Below are 9,569 nucleotides of genomic sequence, written 5' to 3'. Positions count from 1 at the left end.
GAGCCCAGGATTTCATAACCAACTTTATGGGACTGCTTACCCAATCTCTTCCCTATAGTAATCTATTTAGTACTTTCTGGTTACCTGGAGTTCTCCAACCAGAATTGGGGCAATATTTATCCACCCTGTTGCACACTTTTTACCACTACAATGATGTCCAGGGCTAACCAGTAGGAGGACACAGAGAAGACAAAAAGCAACGAGGGTTTATCTCACCCTCTGAGAATCATAGCTCCTCTGATCAGGGAGGAAGTTTCCCCGCTCTCAGAATCCTGTAGGCCAGCTGTCACCACATTTGCTGTCACTGCCACTGCCATCATGAGATTTCTTAGAGGCTGGAGTATTAAAGAATGAAGAAAAGACAAGGTGGGGGGCCGGGGGAGTTCCCCACCCCACTCTGAGCATTAGGAGACTCTTCACTGCTCTTTGAGCCAGAACTAGACAACCTCTCCTGGAGCTCCCTCTGTCTGTGCAGATGCCCACATTCAGGTTTTGTGTTGCTTCCAGTTGAACCTGGTATATGGAAGGAAAAAGATGATAAATGCACCATCTGTTTGATGGTACTTCAAATTCTAGTCCTTTCCCCCAATCACCAGCTATTATTTAATTTTCAGAGTCCTTGAAAAGCTGCTATATGTCTTCTGTCCAGGTTTTTACTTACATCCAATGTGGAATATGTTTACTACCATTGTACCCAGAATGTGAAGATTCTATCTTGTTTGAACCACTGAATTATTGTTGGGTTCTTGATTACAGCTTGAAATATACCCTAACTTATCAGATCATTTCTGCCATTCCTTTGTTTTGTACCTGCACCTATTCTGGAATCTTTCAATCTTGGATTAATCTTAAAACCCACCTTTCTGACCCTTCCAGTCAGAATGATAAACTGAGGTGGAGAAAATTCATTCAATTGTGTGGGCTGGTGGTCTTTCACTTGTCAAATATCTCTGTACTGCTCTCTCCTGTTCTTCACAGAAATTACTATTAAAATTTTTCTTGTCCTCAAAACCTTTACTCTCACTTTCTCAGCAGATGTATTTACCTGTTATTTCTCAGAGAAAATGTAGCTACCAGGTAGCTTATTACTGCTTACCTACAGCTGTTTTTTCTCCTGTTTTAAATAAAGAGACCTCACTCCTTCCCTTCTCCTACTGAAGGAGCTTTTGCTTCCTAGCTCCGGATCCCATCTTCTTCTATATTCTTAATATTATCTATAAATTATTATCCCTCTTTCTTCCATTTTCCACTTATCTTCTTTTTTTTGTTTTGTTTTTGTTTTTAATAGATTTTATTTATTTGTCAGAGAGAGAGAGATCACAAGTAGGCAGAGAGGCAGGCAGAGAGAGAGGGGAAGCAGGCTCCCCACTGAGCAGAGAGCCCAATGTGGGACTTGATCCAGGACCCTGAGATCATGACCTGAGCTGAAGGCAGAGGCTCAACCCACTGAGCCACCCAGGCTCTGTGGGTGGCCCTTCACTTATATTCTTTAAGGGCTCCTATACTTCAGCATATAACATGGGAAGTCTCTATTTTTATTTCAAGCATTGCAGACATTTCCTAACACTCCTTCTGTATTAGAACAATCCAACAGTTTTTTAAAAATAATATTTAGATCTCTGAGGCTTAGTACACAAAAAATTTGTTTACTCACACGAAGTTCAACATAAGTGTAATTGGCTGAGTGGCTCTCCTGGACACCTCTTTTCTAATTCAGGGATCCAGGTTTTTTCCATCTTGTGAGACAACTATTTCAAAAACAGGTTTGCTGTGGAAGTGAAAACTGCATAGGATAGATTCCCTTAACCCCTTTGGCTCAGAATATCCTACACAACTTAACTCACATTCCCTTAACCAAATCTAGTCACATAGTTCCACTTGGAAAGAATTGGGAAATGTTGACCCTTGTGAAGGAAATGTTTCCCAACATCCAATCTGTGCTGTAAAAGGCGATCATGTATCTTCAGTAGACAGCCAGCTATTTCAGCTATTTATACTTCTTACTTCTGGTCTTACCATATATCCATCCACATGGAATCAATTGTGATCTGACCTTACACAGATATAATTGTGTCACTTCCGTTTTAGCACTCATCAGTTACTGCCCGCTGCCAAATGAATGACATACAAACCCTTTGTCAGGGCACTCAAGGCCATTTAAGATCTAGCTCTTCCAGCCTTATCTTAATGAGGTCTTATCGTAGGCACCAGACCCATCAAACTGCTTCCAGTTCCCAGAAGCTGCATTATTGCTACTTGCCTGTTACATTAATACATGCTCTTCCATATTTCTGAAATATCCCTCTTTCCTGTGTCTAGTGGGAAAATTTCTACCTCTCCTTCAAAACTCAGTATAAGCATCTTCCTCTGTGAACTTTCCATAGCTTTACCTACCTCCTTAGGTAGAGTTGATCATTTAGTTTTTCTGTGCTACCACTGAACTTCCATCAAATTTCCTTAGTTGTACCCATTATACCAAATGGAAATTTTATTTTTACATTATCTCTCTCTCCTTTCTTAAACTGTGAGCGCCTTGAGAATTGGAACTATGACTTACTATTTTACTATCTCCAATGCCTACTACAGTATCTGCCACGTGATAGATGCTTAATAAATGTTCATGTAATGAATAATTAAATGAATGAATAAATGCAGTACAATTTCAGATATTTCTTACACTTAAATTCCAGCTAATGTTCATTCAATATTTAAAAACTCTTAGAGAAAATGATGAACTTGTGCCATATTTACTGTCATCTTCTTCTAATGGAGAAGGATGGAAGGCATTAAATTAAAGCCTTACAGAAATATACTAACATAAATTTTTGATTTGGTGAGGGAAGCTTCTTCATATTCAACAAACCTAATCAAAGAATGGGATGAAACCTTTTAAAGTTAAAGTAAGGTTCTTACTGATGCACATTTAATAGTGAAAATTTCAGCTCAGCAAAGTCAAAGAGCACAGAAAACACTAATTAGGACAGAGAAGGTCTGGGTGATTGAAATGAAAAACTTGAGGAAACATTATTTCAGTCCATAATATAATATGGTGCAGCAGGATGAGAACACTCCCCTGAACTCTTCTTTTCTGAACCATAAGAAGATAACTAAACTATAGTTCATGTAGGTTTTAAATTAACTCTATCTCATTAATAATTCTATGAAAATCATTATGCATCTATTTTATATATACTATCTCTTAATTAACTAAACTGTTCATTTAATCAGCTCCTCAGTTCATCTGACCAGTTTGCATAGGTAGAAATCACTCTATTCATAAGCCACAAACTGAAAAACAACCTCTTCCCCCAAAACAAATACTTGAGTTATTTCTCCTGATCCATAATAAGTTACTGTCATAATTTGGATGGCCTCCAGCTTAATCTATGCTAAAAGTTTTCCACCCAGGTTGGCTGGGGGCAGAAAGGGTCAGAAAGGGGCTGAAGGGAGGTGGGACTATTCTTTATCAAGTTGAAATAAGAATCAGAAAACTGTCCCAGCTATAGGGACTAGTGCAGAGCAGGAGAAGAGTCTGACAGGAACTTAACCTTCATTTCTGACATTAGGATATGGATGCAACAGTAGAAAGTCTGCCTCTCCATGCATTTGGAGATCATGGACATAAGGTCACCTTCTGAGTGGAACTAGTGAAATTCACAGACAATGGATATGATTAGTCATCTGTGGGAATAAAACAGACTGAAATGCATAGACCTCAAAAAACTCCAATCAAGGTGGGCAATTTAGTGTAATCAAAGGAAACCAGGTCTAGAATGTGAATGTCATTTAGTAGAAGATATTTAATCAATTGTATTATACACTGCCTGGAGGAAGACTGTGAAGATGGGTGGAGGCGTGGACAGAAGGGGAAGTAATAAGCTGGGCTACAGAAAGTGAAAACCCAAGCACTGTGCAGAAGAGAGACCCTGCCTTTCGTGGCTGCTGGAGAAGTATGCTCAGCTGTGGGATTGGAGTGCCTCTTCTGATCTCTCTTCTGTACCCTGTATGCTCTTTGCTCAGCATTTGTGCTCATTTTGTTCCTAGGACTTGTAGCCCTACATGGTGGACATAAGCTTTTTAGTCCCTGAGAAGAAATATCTCCCAATGTGAATTTGTAAGTTGACTATGAGTAACCTTACAGATTCACCTGATTCAAGTGATCTTGAATCCTGAAAACTGCTGAGTTCCTGATGAGGATAAACAATAAAATTTGGAAAGTGACAAGTTTCTCAAAAGGATATGACCCATGAGACCTCTTGATAGGCAGCCACAGCCTTCTCCTAGGAAAGCCCTGACCTCATCTTCAATCCTTTCTTGTCTTCAACAAATAGATACTATAGTATGTCAAGGATTCTTAATCTGATTAGACTCAATGACCTGATTTTTTTTTTTAAAGAAACTGTTTATTTTCCTTCAGTTTTATTTCCATTTTGCTTGCCTTTCTGGAAGAGCAGCTTAAGACCACTCAGTAGTTGTTCTTACCCATTCAGTGGTCTGAGTAGTGGGAGTCTTCAGTGGCAGGCTGAGCACTCCAGTTTTCTGTAGGGAACTGCTGAATAGGCATATAGGGCACCTGAATGCCTTCAGACCAGTCTGCAACCTCAGGTTGAGGAGTAGTGAACTCAGGAGCTGGAGCAGCCCATTCAAACTGAAATTCCTCCTTGATCACAACCTTTTCAGCAATAGCTGTTCTTCCTTTTCAATCTCTTCAAGGTCTCTGGAGAAGTAGAGATCAGACATGACTTCCCTGGGTGTTCACAGGAAAATGGTGTCACTCATGTGAACTTCCTGGGTCCACATTCACATCAGACCCACTAGTGAGCTCCCTTGTTGTTGCACGGGATGGCAATGTGCATATAGTGTGGTAGAGAGTCTGTGTTACACAGAGTGATGGCAGGCAAGTTAACATAAGAACACCTGTGAGAAGCTGGTGGTCAGTAACCACCAGAAGTCTCCCGGAAGACTGCCTGGATCTGGTTAGCAAAGCTTCCAGAAGTGAAGCAGCCAGCAATAGGAGTGGCTCCTATAACAGCAGCAAACTTCAGCACAGCTCCCTGGTCAGTATTCCCGCATGATATGACATTGACATCAGCTCAGTGTTCCATAGCAACAATGGCAAGAGATGCCAGCAGAAGCTTCTTTGAGGTCCTCTTCAGATTTATGATGTAGATGCCACCCTCTTGTAGATGTACTGTTCCATTTGGATGTCAAAGCTGGTGCCATATAAGTTGGTTCCTGCTGCAAGGAATTTAATGACATCCTCCTCTTTCATTTGCAGGACATCAATTCTGCAGATATTGTGCAATTTTCCCTTTAAGTTGCCACGGGAACACAGAACAATGTTGTATGGACCCCTCCCTGGGTAGCATGGAAAGCCTAATTTTAAATGAATGTTTTGTTAAGTTCCATTTACTGTTCTGAAAAGAAATTCATAGATAAAAAACCACCTATATACATATTTTATTATGATGTCCTAACTATAAAAATAAAGAAAAATATGGGTGGAAGAGGAATAATTTATAATAAAATAATATGTATTAGAGTATATGAATGTTTGGGGATGACTAACTAGAAGACAATGCAATAGTCCATTGCTTTGAGATCAGAGTGACTGTGACAGAGACATATGTAGATACAGACAGGTGTGCTGGCAACTCTAATAGCAAGAACGATAACACTGACACTGAGGTGCTTTTATGAGATTGTGACTACTGCTGGTAAAGTTCTGAACCAAACACAGTACAATAATTACTTCCTTTAAAAATGCTTAGAGGAGGGACGCCTGGGTGGCTCAGTGGGTTAAAGCCTCTGCTTTCGGCTCAGGTCATGATCTCAGGGTCCTGGGATAGAGCACCACATTGGGCTCTCTGCTCCGTGGGGAGCCTGCTTCCCCCTCTCTCTCTCGGCCTGCCTCTCTGCCTACTTGTGATCTCCATCTGTCCAATAAATAAATAAATAAAATCTTTAAAAAATGCTTAGAGGACATTTATGGAAAATTCCATGTATATTAAAACTATGCAAAAGTAATTGTATTTCCAAGTAAAATGGGATTGAGTTCCACACCCAGGTAATTATAAACAGGTCTTCCCACATAAACATTCAGTGTGAGTTTTGAAGGTTATCCAGGAAACACAACATTTCTTAGTTAAGGGGCCTGTGGTGCACATGACTGAAGAATGGTATCCTAACTTCCCTCTCACTAAATGCCACTAATGCCCCTCCCCAAACCTGTGGCAATCAAAAAAATGCCCTCCTGAGTTTCTAATACATGCCCCCCTGAGTTTCTAATGGTGGTTCCACTCATGTTGAGAGACATTGATTTAAGTCAAAAGAAATCAATCATGAGGGTCCAATGAGACAAATGTACCCAAATGGTTGTCCCAAAGCACAACCATTCCATGACCTGGTATCACAGAAAACCCCAGAAGGGACAAGGATGGATGTGGGTAGAGTATCTAATTCTAGAAGGAGAAGCAGAATTCTAGGCAAGGCAAGAATTAAGAATTTAGAAGAGGAAACCAGGGTAATAGTTCATCTCTGGGATTTGGGCCAACATATAGGGAGGGACCAACAGAGAAAGAACTTTGGCTCTGGGGCCACACAGGAACCCAGGTTAGTTCTGGGGAACAGTTATCCCAGACCTGGCTGGAAGGGAAGGATTTCAGGTCAACACAGGAACCTGGAAGTAGTAACTTGGTTCCTAGGACTTGGATCTGGGAATGTGATTTATTTCCAAACCTTTTACACATAGTACCAACCAGAAGTGACTCAGCGTCGGGCTTAAGTCTTCTCAAATAGTGGCAGCTGAGAAGATAGCAAAGGAAGGGAAGACCAGCAGTCACAGTTTATCAACACCACACATTGACTAGAGAGGAAATGTCTATACAGCATTTGATTTTCTTATATTGGAGTGATTTTTGCCTCACTTAAACACAAACTAATCAGTTCATTCTTCAAACAAAAATACCTGTTCAAGAGAACAAGATTTGGGCATTCAGAAACCATTTCATCCACCCCCACATCATTTATCTTTTGGCTTCCTGTGGGTGGACATAAAACAGCTGCCAGGGACTCAGATTTGGAAACCATTTCCAAAAGTGGGGTCATGAAGGTGTGGCCATAAATCAAGGCGATGGTTACACTGAATACCACAATTCATAAGGATAAGTATGTAATTTTGCCTGGAGCCTGGACTAAGGCCAGCCCTACAACCCATGCTTTGTGACTCAGGGGCTAACCGACACTCACATAAACCCAATATTCCCTGAAGACCCCCTCAACAGGATGATGCCTCATCCCCTATGACCATTCCCAAAATCCCATCCAAGACAATTATCTAATCTGTGCTCAGAAATCAAATTATCTAATGTTTTTGCTCTATTGGTTTGAGCAGGCTTCTTTGTATACAGAGTTCCTGGAGAATATAAAAAGATGCTTTTATTTCAATCTTCACCCTTTCAAAGTTCTTATTACTCGATCTGTCCCACGTTCATTAGAGTGGATAGTCATGAGAACATTATAGTTCTGGATAGAATGAATTAGCAAAATTGAGTCCTGAAAGAAAGAGAGAGAAACAAAAGCATTCTGTGCATGGAAATGGAAAAGATTTTCCATTTTAACCTGTAAAGAGGAAAGGGACTAAAGAAATTATCTGCTATTACAAAATAATCAAGGAGATAGCTCACAATATTTTTTTTCCTCTTCCAGAAGCTTCGATTCTACCATGCTTAAGATATTGCTGAATTGCTCACCCAAGGTCCCAACTCATTTTTTTGCTGTCTGACATCTTCTTCCCTCCACTCTTTCCCTCTCTCTCCTAATCTGATGTCCTAGCTCCCTGCAAACACTATCCTTCAAGCCTGTCTCGGCCCTTAGCTGGTGAACATGTACCTGGGTAGCTTTGGGGCTGTTTACATTTTGGTTGCTTCCTTAGTACCACCAATCAAGGATTTGATCCCCAAGTAGTTTAAGATGTTAAGAGGCCACTGGAAGTAACTCTGGACAAGGCTCTCTATAAAAAGGAAGGATATCTTTATCTACATGCTAATACACTTCTATGTGTTTTTTTAAAAAATATTAAGGCGTCCTTAGGATTTCCTTCCTGTATGTGTCTCAGTTTAAAACCCTAAATGCAGATCCACTTCCCTGCTCAAAGACGTTTAATGATTTCCCATGCCCACAAAACCAAGTCCAAGTTTGTACTATAGTATTCCAGATCCTCTGTGCTCTGCCCCCAATACACCGCTCTAAAAAATCAACTCTTCTAGCCACAGTGAGAGAAGCAGTGGCTGAATGTGTAGTCTCTAGGCTCAAGTTCCTGCTCAATCCCTTATCAGCTGTGCCCTTGGGTAAGTAACTTAAAACCTCTCTAAGCCTCAGTCTCCTGGCCTGTAAAAATGTGATAATAATAGTAATAATTTGAATTATATGGGAATCAAGAGAATTATTAAATGTTAGCTGCTGAGAATAGTGTCTGATACATGATAAGCAGCACCCACTATTGCAATTAGCATTATTCACTGCCCTCAGCACACTTGCATTTTCCATTTTTTGTATCTTTTCTTGGATGCTCTTTTCTAGAATGCTCTTTTCTTCTCTCCCTCCTCTAGATTCTACCCATCCTTCAAAGTCCTGGCAAAATCTTTCCTTTTCCACAAACTTCCTTGGACTCTTCAGTTCCCAGTGATCTTTTTTCTGTGTACCGATGCGCAGACTATCTACTCCAGCAATTTGGCAAATGGTCATTCATTGCTTCATGGCACTTCTTGTATTTTTGCCCTGTGATATTAACTTAAAATGTAATATCACCTGGTCTACCCCAGTTGGCCTGTGAGTCCTTTGAAGGTGTGGGCTCGGACGTGTCTTTGAATAGAACTCAGCACCTGCACATTGCTTTTCCAATAATACCTCAATTAATGTCTGTTGGTTTGACTTGATTTGATCCACAGGTTAAAGGCAAGTTTGTTGGACGCTTTTGGAAGTGGAGAACTGGAGGCAGGATAGAAGAGCTGGAACCAGTTTTTCACTTGTAGAACATTTATGAAGCGTCTGTGTAAGATGCTCCATGTGTACATTGACCTGACAGGGCATCACCCCCTCTGCTCCCGGAGGTGGTGTGAGGACTGTCTGATGGGAGGAAATCCACTAGGATGAGATCAGATACTGTGTTTGGCCAGAACGGGCAGGCTTGGCAGCCAGAAGGGCTTTTAGAACAGAAATATCTGTTCTTTCTCTCCCTGCAGGATGGAGGGAGGCAGGGACAGAGTCTCCGGGGCTGGCTACACCAAACGTTCTCCTAAAGAACAGTAGTTCCCACAAAGAAGTTTCACCAATTCAGACCTTCTTTCCTTTGTTGCTCAGAGTTGCCCCTGGGTGAAAACCTTTGGCATTTAAAAGGTCCAGGGTAGGTAAGATAGGAGAAGGGCTAGTGTGGTATTAGAAGACTTCTGGGATCTAGTACAGATTTTTTCCACTAGCTCCTTGGGTGGCCTGAACACTGATGTCATTGCCACATTCTTAAGTCCCCTCATCTGTCAATGAAATTGTTGAATCAATATGTAAGCCCTAAA

The 9,569-nt window shown here is 40.9% G+C and overlaps 1 pseudogene; it reads right to left on the bottom strand.

Annotated features, from left to right (window-relative positions):
• Nucleotides 1-4,455: 4,455 nt before the first annotated feature.
• Nucleotides 4,456-7,089, bottom strand: LOC131825616 (small ribosomal subunit protein uS2-like; annotated as a pseudogene).
• Nucleotides 7,090-9,569: the final 2,480 nt, after the last annotated feature.

The sequence above is a fragment of the Mustela lutreola genome, chromosome 2 (genome assembly GCF_030435805.1).
Source record: "Mustela lutreola isolate mMusLut2 chromosome 2, mMusLut2.pri, whole genome shotgun sequence".
Lineage (NCBI taxonomy): Eukaryota > Metazoa > Chordata > Mammalia > Carnivora > Mustelidae > Mustela > Mustela lutreola.
Note: the sequence above shows the minus strand (reverse complement) of the source record. Positions and strands in the feature narration are given on the sequence as shown.